The sequence below is a fragment of the Hibiscus syriacus genome, unplaced genomic scaffold (genome assembly GCF_006381635.1).
Source record: "Hibiscus syriacus cultivar Baekdansim isolate YM2019G1 unplaced genomic scaffold, ASM638163v2 tig00111002_pilon, whole genome shotgun sequence".
In the NCBI taxonomy this organism is placed as follows: Eukaryota; Viridiplantae; Streptophyta; class Magnoliopsida; order Malvales; family Malvaceae; genus Hibiscus; species Hibiscus syriacus.
In genome coordinates this window covers 630,615-646,280 of record NW_024062948.1, presented here as the reverse complement: position 1 = coordinate 646,280, position 15,666 = coordinate 630,615, and the positions used below count along the sequence as shown (strand labels likewise).

General features: G+C 33.3%; 1 pseudogene; it reads left to right on the top strand.

Annotated features, from left to right (window-relative positions):
• Positions 1-11,100: 11,100 nt before the first annotated feature.
• On the top strand, positions 11,101-13,200 carry LOC120149366 (annotated as a pseudogene).
• The last annotated feature ends 2,466 nt before the right edge of the window (positions 13,201-15,666 follow it).

Genomic DNA, 15,666 nt, shown 5'->3' with positions numbered 1-15,666 from the left:
ACATGTGGCTCTCAAACAAAAAGCTCATTCTTTGAATCAATGTTGAAGCAATCAACATCGAATATTGGGGCATCTTTGAAGTAATCAACGTCAAATGTTGGGGCATCTTTGGGGATTCAAGATCCTGATGTGAACGATCAAATCTTCTGAAGGCATTTCCTCTACCAACAGGAACAAGCAGACTATCAGTATCCTTTGATGTTATTTACCTCGAAACAAAGTGTCGTCTCGCTATAGACATTTTTCTTAAAAACACATTTTGTCTCTCGAGACAGTTTCTTTTGGGGAAAAAATTGTCTCTTGAGACAGTTTCTTTTGAAAAAATTATTGAGTTTGTTTCTCTTGAAAAAAAAATCATCTTTGAGTTGTTTCCTTGAAACAAATTTTGTCTCTCTTGAGACAGCTTCTCTTGAAGCATCATCTGTGAGTCAGTTTCTCTTGAAACCATTATTCCAAAAAATGGCTTGGCGTGCTCATCACGTAGGAACTGTGTCATCCCCCGACTAGACCTTCTCATCACGTAGGAGTCGTGTCACCCCTAGATAACCAGTCGTCCTTATCACGTAAGAACCATGTTATCGTCCCTAAAGATGGCATGTCGTCCTCATCGCGTAGGAACCATGTCATTGTAACACCCTCAACCCATATCCGACCCGGATCCGAGTCCGAGGTGTCACATTGACTTTTCAAATTGTTTCTTTTCAATAAATAGCTAAAGAATTTCAATCTCATATTTAAATAAAACTGAATAAATTGCATTAATTAAAAACATTTGGTTTTACAAAGCCTATCAGAACATATCCAATACAAATATCTTAGTACAAGCCAACTACGTCTAATATACCAAAATACATAATCATATCCATTTCTTTTCTGATCTGACCTTCAGTAAGGAGAAATTGACATGTCTTTCTCCTCTCAGCTCCTTAATCTTCTCGGAACCTAAGTGTGAAACACTCGCATGCTAAGTTGGTGACTTAGTGAGGCATAAATAAACTTAAATATAACATCTAAATATTAATTCCTACTATGCACACTTCATGTAATTATGCTAATTATAAAACACATTATACATCAAACATAAATACATACATATTCATAACATCCCATTATCCTTATTATTACTCTTATCATTATTAGCCTTATTTTCATTCTTATCCCTTAGTCATATGCTCTTGTATCTAACATTCTTAACAAAGCCATATGCACATCATCATATCACATATATCACTTCACAACGAAACAAACATATAATCATACCAAGTTTATTTATATTATCTTTTATTAGCCCATGTACACATGTGAGAACTAAAGATATTTGAGTACATAGAGGTTGTACACATATGTTGTCACCACAGCTCTTATAATTCCCACTAGGGGCGCGTAGAATTTGTCTCATAGGACCGGGTAAAAATGTCCTGAACGACCACATATAACACATATGTCCCGAAGGACCACTCCTTAAGAACCATATACATATTCCAATGGATTAAATAACTGTACTGAATTACCACATATATGTTCCAAAGGATTACATATATGTCCCGAAGGACCACGTAGAACCCTCGACTCTTGGCATGCCAACTATACCTCTAGCTCTCAGGACATATAACATGGGCAATATCTTTTATCATTTCACATATTCATATATACACGTAGATCACTTACACGTAGAACATTTTCATATAATTCACATATCACATGGCTTATAACTTGTTCTTATATCTTCTTATAAACATATGCTCTTATAACTTCTTGTCATATCATTCTCATCACTTAATTTCACATAGCTCATATAATATTTTCATATAGTTTCATATCTCATTGTCACATTTTCACATTCATTATATCACATGGATTTTATCATATATTCATATAGACACATAGATCATCATCATATAACATATATATAACATATACATATCACATAATAAATAATAAATAATACATATCATGCACATTCATATAATTACCTAGTCATAACTATACTTTAATTCATGCATTCCTATATTGAAAATCGTGAAAATAAACTTATCACAAGTCTACTTTCCATATATCAATATTCCTAATAATAAGGACTCACCTGGCCTCACTAGTCAATATTGTTCTCTTATGTTTTTTTCTCGATGTCTAATACTTGTCAACTTGTCTGGACTTTTCTCTTGATCAATATCTTAGCTATGGTCACTCACAGCTGGAGAAGAAGAATAAGAGTTCTCTGAGAAATCTCTCCTTTTCCTACCTAATTCTACGTGTTTTATATCCCATAGAAGAAAGATAAAAATATTTTTTATAAAAAGACCAATTTACCCTTTACTTCATTTAATATTTACTAACAATCCTTCACAAATTATTCCAAAATAAGTCCCTAAATTTTTAAATTTTTCAAAATTAGACCTCAAAGTTTCAAAATTTACATTTTAGTCACTAGCCCTTATTTTGGGATGTTACAAATCTCCCCTGCTTTTAAGAAAATTCATCCTCGAATTTTCACTGCAAACATTGATAATAACATATCTCCTTATAACATAGGTCATATCTTTTCCCTTATACTCGCATACTCTTTTCATATCACTTATACTTATCCTTATCTCCTTCACTCTTCAAAATTTTCTTATAACATAGATCATATATTTTCTTTATGTTTCAACATTTTTTCCTATTACTTGTACTCATTTCTGATTATCGATCTTTATTGTATCTTCATAACTTTAAGATTCAACTTTTCTTATACATAACCTCATTCTTTACCATCTCTTGTAATTGTATTTCCTTCACTTAATTCATCAATTACCAAATTCAAATAATTTATTAATCCATTAAAATACTTGTTCTACTTCCTTAAAGTTTCCTTCAAACATATAAATCCTCATTTCTTTGACTACAACATATTTGTATGATCATAATATATAACTATATCCAAATCCACTCCATACTTGATTAGCTTAACTTATCATCATCTTCTAATCCTTTAACTCTAATACACTTACCATTACATAACCTTGTTGGTCAACATCAACTCTTTAATCTAGGGTACAAACCTTTATCAAATCGACTATATACATCCTATTACGTAAAACTTTACCTCAGCGGTATCTTACTTAACTTATCAAAACTGCACTCATACTCATACATAGTACTATTCCCTTGTTTCAACCTCATAAACTCTGGTTTCATTTATCTTATAAACTTGTCACTGAGGCACTTATTCTTAAACTATTCTATAAATTCCAACCATATCCTTTGATCTTTTAATGTTCTTATGGTGACATTTGTCCACCATATTCTATCTTATTCACGTAATAACGAAACTACTCCATATTACTTTTCTGATTCAAAACAATAAAGACCCTCTAGCATTATTCTAAGATGTCTTCAACTTCCTGAAAGCAACCTTTGATCTTACGAGGCACTTCCTGAGGTGTCCGCTCTTTATCCTGCCTGGCCAGGGTAGGTGAATTGCTACCACCATCAATCACCTCTTGATTTACTTCCACAATTCTCATAAGTAGACTTCTATTATATCCTACTAATTTTATTCTATTAGCAAGACAGCATACTCCTTACACTATCATATCAGAAATTTTCCACTTTTTGTTGGCATGTACGCATTTTAAAACTCCTTTGACTTCAATTTAAGCCTAGAATCAGCTAAATGTTAGCTCTGATACCATTAAATGTAACACCCCAACTCGTATCCGACCCGGATCCGAGTCTGAGGTGTCGCATTGACTTTTCAAATTGTTTCTTTTCAATAAATAGCTAAAGAATTTCAATCTCATATTTAAATAAAACTGAATAAATTGCATTAATTAAAAACATTTGGTTTTACAAAGCCTATCAGAACATATCCAATACAAATATCTTAGTACAAGCCAACTACGTCTAATATACCAAAATACATAATCATATCCATTTCTTTTCTGATCTGACCTTCAGTAAGGAGAAATTGACATGTCTTTCTCCTCTCAGCTCCTTAATCTTCTCGGAACCTAAGTGTGAAACACTCGCATGCTAAGTTGGTGACTTAGTGAGGCATAAATAAACTTAAATATAACATCTAAATATTAATTCCTACTATGCACACTTCATGTAATTATGCTAATTATAAAACACATTATACATCAAACATAAATACATACATATTCATAACATCCCATTATCCTTATTATTACTCTTATCATTATTAGCCTTATTTTCATTCTTATCCCTTAGTCATATGCTCTTGTATCTAACATTCTTAACAAAGCCATATGCACATCATCATATCACATATATCACTTCACAACAAAACAAACATATAATCATACCAAGTTTATTTATATTATCTTTTATTAGCCCATGTACACATGTGAGAACTAAAGATATTTGAGTACATAGAGGTTGTACACATATGTTGTCACCACAGCTCTTATAATTCCCACTAGGGGCGCGCAGAATTTGTCTCATAGGACCGGGTAAAAATGTCCTGAACGACCACATATAACACATATGTCCCGAAGGACCACTCCTTAAGAACCATATACATATTCCAATGGATTAAATAACTGTACCGAATTACCACATATATGTTCCAAAGGATTACATATATGTCCCGAAGGACCAAGTAGAACCCTCGACTCTTGGCATGCCAACTATACCTCTAGCTCTCAGGACAAATAACATGGGCATTATCTTTTATTATTTCACATATTCATATATACACGTAGATCACTTACACGTAGAACACTTTATATAATTCACATATCACATGGCTTATAACATGTTCTTATATCTTCTCATAAACATTTGCTCTTATAACTTCTTGTCATATCATTCTCATCACTTAATTTCACATAGCTCATATAGTCTTTTCATATAGTTTCATATCTCATTGTCACATTTTCACATTCATTATATCACATGTCTTTTGTCATATATTCATATAAACACATAGATCATCATCATATAACATATATATAACATATACATATCACATAACATATAATACATATCATGCACATTCATATAATTACCTAGTCATAACTATATTTTAATTCATGCATTCATATATTCAAAATCGTGAAAATAGACTTATCACAAGTCTACATTCCATATATCAATATTCCTAATAATAAGCACTCACCTTGCCTCACTAGTCAATACCGTTCTCTTATCTTTTTCTCGATGCCTAATACTTGTCAACTTGTTCGGAATTTTCTCTCAATCGATATCTTAGCTATGGTCACTTACGGCTGGAGAAGAAGAAGAAGAGTTCTCTGGAGAAATCTCTCCTTTTCCTACCCAATTCCACGTGTTTTATATCCCATAAAGGAAAGATAAAAAATCTTTCTTGTGAAACGACCAATTTACCCTTTACTTTGTTTAATATTTACTAACAATCCTTCACAAATTATTCCCAAATAAGTCCCTAAACTTTTCAAATTTTTTGAAATTAGACCTCAAAGTTTCAAAACTTACATTTTAGTCACTAGCCCTTATTTAGGGATGTTACAGTCATCCCCTGACCAGACCTCCTCATCACGTAGGAGCCGTGTCACCCCTAGATAACCAGCCGTCCTCATCGCGTAGGAACCGTGTTATCGCCCTCCCTAAAGATGGCCAAGAACTCTTCATCGCGTACGAGTAGTGTTATCCCCAGACCAGATCTTCTCATCACGTAGGAGCTATGTCACCCTTAGACAACCAAAACTCTTCATCACGTATGAGTTGTGTCGTCCCCCAACAAACACTATCAAATTTCAAAAAAAAAAAAAAAAAAAGAACTGGACAAAAATTGGTTGCCTTTTTTGTCTTTGCCCAATTCTTATTAACATAAGAATGTGCAAAGATGGGCAGCTGTAGACACCCGTTTTTGTACGGTTCTACAAAAATATTATTTTATTATTATTATTATTTATTATTATTATTATTATTATTACTATTATTAATATTTATTTTATTTTTACATATTTTGCATGCCTAATCTAACTAGAAGCCCAATTACAACACTTAAGCCCACTAGCTAATCTACTCGAAGCCCATTACAAGTGATCCAACCTGTTTACAATCAAACCCGACCCAACACAGTAACCTGGCAAACCGACCCAACGAAACCCACTGGAGCCCGACCCGATTGAAGTTGAGCCGACCCAGCTCTGGATCCACTCAGTAACCACCTAGAAGCCCAAAGTTCAGGATAATTTGACCCGATCCAACCCACATGCTGATCCGACCCAATCCCCAAGGGTTTCTAAAACCCTAACCCTAAGGGTATTATATCTATCGCCGCCTACCATTATAATACTATCGCAGACTGTTCCCCTGCACCAACAGTGATAGCAATCCATCAAATAGAGAAAAACATAGATAAAAATCAGGAAAAATATCAATAAAAATCCCTCTAATCTTATCCTAGAAATCTAGGGTATGATTACCTAGAAAGGGCCATTATTTCATTGAATGGGAAGCCATCAATCAGGGTGCAAGATAAAAACGAAAAGAGAATAATAGAGAATGGGATTTAGGTTTCCACAGAGAAAAAGAGAGGGAGGGTCTCTTAATTTTGTAAAAGGGGTTTCCTATTTTTCGAAAAAACACAATGTAACCAACCAATGATCATCAATTAAAAATACAGTTGAAGAAAAATTTTCCAATTTTTTATTTGAAATATATATATATATACATATTTTAGCAAGAATAAAAAGAAAACAAACGAAAAAGAGGGGTCCTTACCATTCGACTAGAGCCTCGCCGGCAATGGTGACCTCTGATCAATGATTTGAACAATGAAGAGGTGCGCCTTGGTGAGAAAAACAACATATTTTAAAATGGGGATGATCCGATGGCGGACGGTAGCGAATCAAGGAAATGAATATCGAAAGGTTTTTGACCTTTTTACAACAAACGGAGTTGATTCTCACGAAATCGACCCGTATTAACCATGAAGAGGCCGAGATGGACCTCCCGGTGTAATTTGGTAGCCATCGGCCACCGCCGGCAGCGGCGCGGCAACGGACGACACGGTGACCGGCGAAGGTAACCCATCGGATTCCTAGAGTGAGGGGAGACCCCCTCTCTCTCTCAAACTTATTTAAAAATGAAAAAAAAAATAAAGAAAATAAAAAAATGTTGATATTTATAACAAACTTTAGGGGAAATTACACTTAGGTCCCCTAAAGTTTGGCGTGCTTTTGCAAAACGATCACCTGAGGGACTGTTTTTGTAGTTTACCCTTTTCTCATTCATGTTATATAACCTGTATGGACTGTTTTTATGATTTTCCCATTTTTATGCATGTTATATATTTTTAGGGTTATTTTCAGTTTATTCCTTGTATGTTTAGCGTTCTTTTACATTTAAGTCACTAATATGTTTATTTTACCTTGTTTGCTTATGTTTGACTTTGGTCTCAATATTTGTTGTTATTTCAATTTAGTCATTGATTTCATGTAGTGTGTATTTTTGTTAATATTTGAATCTGGCTATGACATTTGCAAATATTCTATTTTAGTCATTACTTGGTATGGTTTAATTATTATCTGATCCTTTATGTTTTTGTTCATTTCATTTTGGTCCCTAATATGATTTATGGATTATTTTCATTTATAGTATGTGTATTGTTTAATATTTTCGTTTTTGGCTCTGGTTTATGTGTATTTATGATTCAGTCCTTTAAATTCCTATTTACGCTATTTTGGTCTTTTAACTTTCTATTTTTACTGATTTAGCCTGTTAAGTTTCTATTTTTGCCATTTTAGTCCTTTAAATTCCTGTTTGTACTATTTTGGTCCTTTGAGTTTATGTTTTTGCTATTTTTTCTTGTAATTATAAATACTTACTTTTTGGTCATTATATTTTGGTTTGTAATATTTATTTATATTTATTTAAATCCTTTATGTATGTACATATTTTATATGTTATATATTCATTTGTATCATATGTAAGTAAATACGATTAACTCTATTTATTGTAAATATTGTATTTCTCATGTCTCTTATTGTATTTATTTCCATTTCCTTAACTATTAATGTTATCTGAATTGTTTCAAGAACACGTATTTGTAGAATGGGTGTGGAGAGTATCACTTGATCGAAGTGGTATAATCTGACACGATGTTCGAACGAAATGAGACTTGAAATAAATAGATTTTATTTTAATTAATTAATTCATTATATTTCACATTGAACAATGCAATGCATGTTTTTTAAATAGCGATTTATTGTATTTTATGCCAAACGTCAATATTCAATTTATATTCGATTCACATTTTATCAAAGAGGAAATAATTTTTATGGATAAGAAATAGTCGAAATAGCTTTCCCGACAGAGGTTGTTAATTTCAAGGTTTTTTCAAGTTAAAGAATTTTCCCTAACATTAATTAATTCGAAGAAAATTAATTATATTTCAAAAAATGGATTATATTTTAATTTTATATTGGAATAATATTTTCCACCATTTACGACAACGTGTAAGCGATTCAGTACCAATTTTGGGCACTGTAGGGGTGTTTACTCTTCCCCACACGTAACCGACTCCCGAACTCGTTTAAATGAATCTTTGGTAAACGCAGACCAAATTTTGTCTTAAAAATGATTTTTCTCAAAATTGTTTTAAAAGACGTCTTTAGGTATTCGACCTACCTAACCCAAAGGCCGATGGCGACTCCTTTTTACTTTATTTCAAATTAATCCAAAATCACTAAATTTTTCCAAAAATAAAGTCATAATAGTTTTTTAAATAATTATTTATTGTTTTTCAAAAAAAATGGTTATGACAACTTGTAATTTAAGAACATATAATATCACACACAACATGTATCGTTCAGTCCTATAATTGACTAAACTCAAGTTCTAATATCACTAAATGTAAAATCTTCAATTCAATCTGATCAAAAATCAAATCAACAATATTACACAAACTAGTCGAGATTCGATATAAATAACTTTTTAACATAATTCAATTATTAGTTAATAAATTAATCGATTTACGATTAAGAGACTGCATTATAAATATAATCTTAATTTAATATGTATGTGACTAATTCATACAATTCAACATAATTTGGATTATATCATAATTATCATATCAATAGCTTGATAGCGTATATTTAAAAATATAATTGCAAAGAACTTATTAAGTAATCTTAATGTTTAGAAAGAATATTATTCTCCTTGGAGGTCTTAAATTAGAGTAATTACGTTTACAATGTATATATATATTATTAATACTTTAAGAAAGTTATGAACCAATACTACCTTATAATTACCCTGACTATTAAAATATATAATTATAAGATTAAAGATTTGGGTAAACTACATAAATCATCATTTAACTTTTCTCTCCTATTATGATCATTAAATTTTAATTTTTTAAATTTGGTCACTAAACTTTTGAATGGTTCGCCACCACAGCACGTGAATACCGTTTTGCTTGAAAACCACATATTTATCCCCCCCCCCCACAACTTTTTTCTCTCTTCGTTTTTTGAAAATAAGTAAAGCCAAGATTTCAGTTCCATTTTAATGATTAAAATGTTGGAAGTTCTGGTTCAACAAGACCATGAAACCTTGCAAAGTCTCGATCTTTGCACGAGGTTTCAAACTCTTGGAAGAGTTATCGGCTTCTTCCATGTTGTCGTTTGTGTGATTTGTTGCTTCTTCTACTTGTATTATAGAGCTGTGGCTAAAGGGTATTGAGTTCCTAATCTGTGGCTTAAAGCATATGAGTCTTCTAGCCTTGAAGGTGAAGAGTGTTACGTGTTCGATGGTGATCGGGTCTAGGATGAAAGGTTCGCTCTTTATAAATCCAAAGATTGCAGCTTTAGCTTCCTTTACCAAACTCAAGTAAAATCCTTGATACGAGCATACCTCATTCTTTTCTGATGTTTTTTCAAGCTTGAATTATAGTATCTCCACTGTCGCTTTTGCACTTTTAACTTACTCAAGAAATTTCCTATTTTGATCTTTTAGATAAGCTATGTTTTCAACCAGTTGTGCTCAACATCTGTCTTTATTTTCAAGATGTTTTGGGTTCAAACGAAAATAGTTGATTTGGGTAGACGCTCGGCAGGAGACGACGGAGGGAGAAAGTATTATAAAATAATATTAATTAAATATTTGTTAGAGTATACGTGGCAACCTAAAAATTAATAAAAAAATGACATGTCTTCACAATGTTAGTGAAATAACAGGGGAGTGACTAAAAAAGTTACATCTCCAAAGTTTAGTTATTAAATTAAAAAAATAAATTTTAGTGACCAAAATAGGAGAAAGAAGAAAATTGAATGATGATTTTTTGTAATTTACCCTAAAGATTTTTAACCACTTTCCAAAATGTAGGGTAAATAGATTTCGGGGTAAAGTACATAAATAGTCCCCTGACTATAGAACACTGATTTGTTGAGTTCCCCAACTGTTAAAATTTACAAAATGATCCATCAATTATAGGATGTTGCTTTGTTGAGTCCATTGAATATTAAAAGTTACAAAATGGTTACCTAATTATTCATTATGCTCCAAACTCATCATTGTCCGTTAAAAAAGTTGACAACGATTTGAGCTGGACAGTAACTTATTGAATGAAATATGATAAAATATGATCTCATAATCTCAAACGACTATCATATCTCAATCATCATGTTTATGTCAAACTTAGAAGACCATTGATTTCTTAACAAAATATGATGAGTTTGGGACATAATGAATAGTCGGGTAATCATTTTGTAACTTTTAATAGTCGATAAACTCAAAAAAACATCTTATAATCGAGGGACTTATTTATAACTTTTAATAGTCGAAAAATGCAACTAAATAATGTATTATAGTCAAGTGAATCATTTGTGTACTTTACCCTAATATTTTGAGGCAAACAAATAAAAGATAAGCTGTGACATTTTCAATGAAATTGCTATTCTTAGAATCTAATGTGATCTTAGCAGTCACCACCTCCCATCATTCAATTCAACATCTCCAAGGGTTCCCCGTACTCCTATCCAACAATGGCTACACCATCCAAAATCAACCAAATACATTCCAAGCAACAATCCCACCAAATACTCACATTTCTCACCGAGCAGCGGCTCGGTTCTTCCCGGAGATTTTTACCATTTCCGGTCAGTCATGGCCGTTGTTCGCTTCCTCCTTTTGCTATATTTTATCCCCACCCTTTGTTTCTCTCAATCTGATGAAGAAGCTCTCCTGAAGCTCAAGAAATCCTTCACGAATGGCAATCTGGATGATTGGGTTCCGGGTTCCGATCCTTGTAAGAATAAATGGGTTGGTGTCCAGTGTTCTGGTGATGCCGTTGTTGGCTTCCATTTGCCCGGTTTACAACTCTCGGGTTCAATCGACGTTCAAGCTTTGCTTCAGATTCGTGGGTTGAAAGCCATCAGCTTTATAAACAACTCTTTCGCCGGTTCAATCCCAGAATTCAATAAACTCACTGCTTTGAGGGCTTTGTATTTGTCTCACAATCAATTCAGCGGTGAAATACCCAATGACTACTTCTATCCGATGCAGAATTTGAAGAAAGTTTGGTTGAACAACAACCAATTCAGTGGCAAAATCCCTGATTCGTTAATGCAGCTCCCCAATCTCGTTGAACTCCATTTGCAGTCGAATCAATTCTCCGGTGAAGTCCCACGCTTGAAATATCCAAAGGGGCTTCATTCCCTTGATCTGTCGGAAAACAAACTCGAAGGTGAAATTCCCTCAAGTTTCGACAAGTTCGACGTAAATTCATTCGAAGGAAACGACGGTCTCTGTGGGAGAAAATTGAACAGAGACTGCAACGAAGCTCACAGAGCGGTCAAAAACCAAGGATCCGATTCCAATATTGTCATCGGAATTATGGCTGTCGTGGTGATTTTGTTGCTATTCTTCGTCTTTAGGTCAAAGCGGCGGAAGGGGGACGATGATCTCAGTATCTCAACCAAAGAACAGTCAAAAGAGGACGTTTTGCCGGTCAGTGTACCGGAGGTTGAATCGACCACCCCAAAGCGGAAGGCATCGGAGTGGAGCCGGGCTAATTCATCAAAGAAAGGGTCTACGCACGTGATCAAGGTTGACTTGGTTATGGTGAACGACGAGAAGGAAGCGTTCGGGATGAAGGATTTGATGAAGGCGGATGCGGAGGTGCTCGGGAACGGCTCGATGGGGTCGGCGTACAAGGCGGTGCTAGGGAATGGACTGTCGGTGGTGGTGAAGAAGATGAAGAAGTTGAATCGAGTGGAGAAAGAAGCGTTCGACGCTGAAATGAAGCGGATCGGAAAATTAAGGCACCCCAATATATTGACGCCATTGGCATACCATTTTAAGAAAGAGGAGAAGCTTGTTGTTTCTGAATATATGCCCAAGGGAAGCCTCTTATACGTCTTGCATGGTATTACTATCCATCTTTGCTTATTTTATAAGATCATATTCTCGTATTAAAGGCCAAATTCTGAACTGCTTCTAATTGCATTACCAAATTCAATTAGGTCGCCACTTTTGGCATTAAGTGCTAGCAATTAGTCTATGTTCAAAAGTATTTATTAGCCTATTGATAATACACATCTTGCATATCTAGTTATTTCATTCTTGCCGGTGTGACCACTCAATGGATTCCATCACTATATCATTTATGTATGGTTTGATTTTAACATCATTTTCTAACGCAGGTGATCGAGGGATCAGTCACGCTAATCTAAATTGGCCAACACGGTTGAAGGTCATCAAAGGAATCGCAGAGGGATTGGCATTCATCCATAGAGAGTTCGCAACGTACGAGGTTCCCCATGGGAACCTTAAATCCAGCAATGTTCTCCTAAACGACAGCTACGAGCCATTGCTGAGCGACTTCGCATTTCAGCCATTAACAAACCCCGACTCCCTTTTTCAAGGATTGTTCGCTTATAAATCCCCAGAACAACTTCAAACCCAAACAGTGTCTCCCAAACCGATGTGTATTGCCTGGGAATCCTCATTCTGGAAATCATGACAGGCAAGTTCCCATCCCAATACATGAAGAATGGCAAAGGCGAGATCGACATTATTCACTGGGTTCGTACATCAATATCCGACAATAAAGCGGCGGATTTGATTGATCCTCAGATATCAAGCGGATCAATTGATGATATGGTTCAACTCCTCCAAATCGGAGCTGCTTGTACCAATAGTAACCCCGATCAACGGTTGGAACTGAAGGAAGCCATTGACAAGATACATCAGGTACATGTTTAACCTACTTTAGACAAATAAATCAGCACGGAGGAGTCATTCAGATTGGAAGGAGATGACCTCGCAATTCTTTTAATAGAATGATATTTTAGATTTTTTTAGTTTAATCATTAGTTAAATAATTATTTTTCATTTAAACTTTAAAATGTAAGTAGTTAATAATTTTTTATTCTTTTACCGTACAATAATTTAACTTTTGTAAATATTTAATCATAGTTTGGCACATATCAATTGTAGCATGCGAATGCTTTTCATGAAATAAAATAAAACTGTTTTTCCCCTTAATCGTTTAGTGGTTTTGTTTAAGGTTAAATAGGAAAAGTAATTTCGAAAATGTGAAAAGTTTTCATTTTTTTGAATCATGAAAAGTTTTCATTAGAAAACGATTTAGTAGTAGGGATGGCAAAAAAATCCGAACTCGACGGGAAAAATCGAAAACCGAATTAAACGGGTCGGGTTCGGGGATGATAAACAGGGACGGAGAAAACACATTTATTTTAAACGGGGATGGGGACGGGTTTGGTAATCCCCGCCCCGATTACCCGCCCCAATACCCGACCCGATAAATATTAAAAATAATTATTTATATATATATATATATATAATATTAATAAATTTAATTTAAATAACAAATATATATTTAATTTAAATATATATATATACCCGGCCCGATTTCCGGCCCAATACCGGCCCAATACCCGTTTAAATAACCGTTTATGCTAAACGATGATACCCGTTTCCCCGCGGTTTTTCCCGATTACCCGACGGGGATCCCCGTTTAAATCCCCGCAGTTTTTTAAACGGGGACGGGTACCGATTTTTTAAACGGGGACGGGGACGGGAGGACCAATACCCGACCCGAACCCGATCCGTTGCCATCCCTATTTAATAGGACATTCAACCCAAAGTAGACATTGTAACAGTGTTGATACGGTTGATTGTCAATGGAAAAGGTTTGGTTAGTTACCCAATGTGTAATAACCATTTTTTTAAACAATTAAATATTATTTTAAAAAAACAATTATAACTTTTATTTTGGAAAATTGATGCTTTTGAATTAAATTGGATAGGAGTCACCATCGATTTTTGGGTTAGGTAGGTCGAATATCTAAAATATTCTTTTAAAAACAATTTTAAGAAAGATCATTTTTTAAGACAAAAATGGTATGTGTTTACCAGAAATTCGATTTGATGGGTCTGAGAGTCGGTTATGTGTGGGGAATGATTAGTAGCCCCACAGCGCCCAAAATTGATATTGTGTCACTTACACATTGTCGAAATGGTGGAAAGTATGAATCACATATAAAGTTAAATTATGATTCATTTATTAAAATTTGATTAACTTACTTCGAATTAATTATTTAAAAGAAAATCCTTTTACTCGATAAGAAATCTTGAAATTCGTAATCCTCTGTCGAGAAAGCTATCTCAATCATTTCTCATTCGTAAAAGAATATTCTATCTTAGAATAACGCATATCGAAATAAAAAGGAAAATTGGCATTTGCATAAAAATAAAATAAATTAATAAAACGCACTGAATCATTCACATAAAAAATTAATTAATAAAATAAAATAGATTTATTTCAAGTCCCATTTCGTTCGAACGTCGTATCGGATTGTACCACTTCAATCAAGTGATACTTTCCACGCCCGTTTATAAATATGTGTTCTTGAAAAAAAAAAAATACTAACTAGATAAGGAAAATAATATGGGAATAAATACAATTGTAAATGTAAAAATAAGATATTTCCAACACATAAGTTAAATAATATTTACTTAATGTTATACAATCAAATACATAATATACTAAAGGTGTAAATTCATAAGGGACTAAATCAAAACAATAAAAAAGTTTACACATCAAAATATAAATAGTCAAATAAACATATTTGAAAATTAAGGGACCAAATTGGTAAAAATAGACATTCAAAGGACTAAAATAGCAAAAAAATAGAAATTTAAAGGACTGAACCATAAATACACATAAAATAGAGCTAAAAACGAAAATATTAGACAGTATAAGTACTAGAAATGAAAATAACTCATAAATCATATTACAGACCAAAATGAAAAAAAATAGAAACATAAAGGACCAAACAATAATTAAACCAAATGTCAAACTGTGACTAAAATAAAAGATACATAAATCTTAGAGTCAATACATAAATCTTAGAGCCAAAATCGAACATCATCCAAAATACACAACACATAAAATAGTGAAACAAAATAAAAAATAATAAAAATTAAAGATTAAAGGAACAATTCGAAACAAACAAATAATATAACAAGTGACCAGAATAAAATAAAACAAAACATGCAGGCTTAAATCAAAACTAGCAAATAAAATAAATTTAGTGACCAAAATGTAAAAACATGCTAAAATATAGGGACTAAACTGAAAATAAGCATAAAAATATATAATGAGCATAAAAATGGGAAAATCACAAAAACAGTCCATACAGGTGA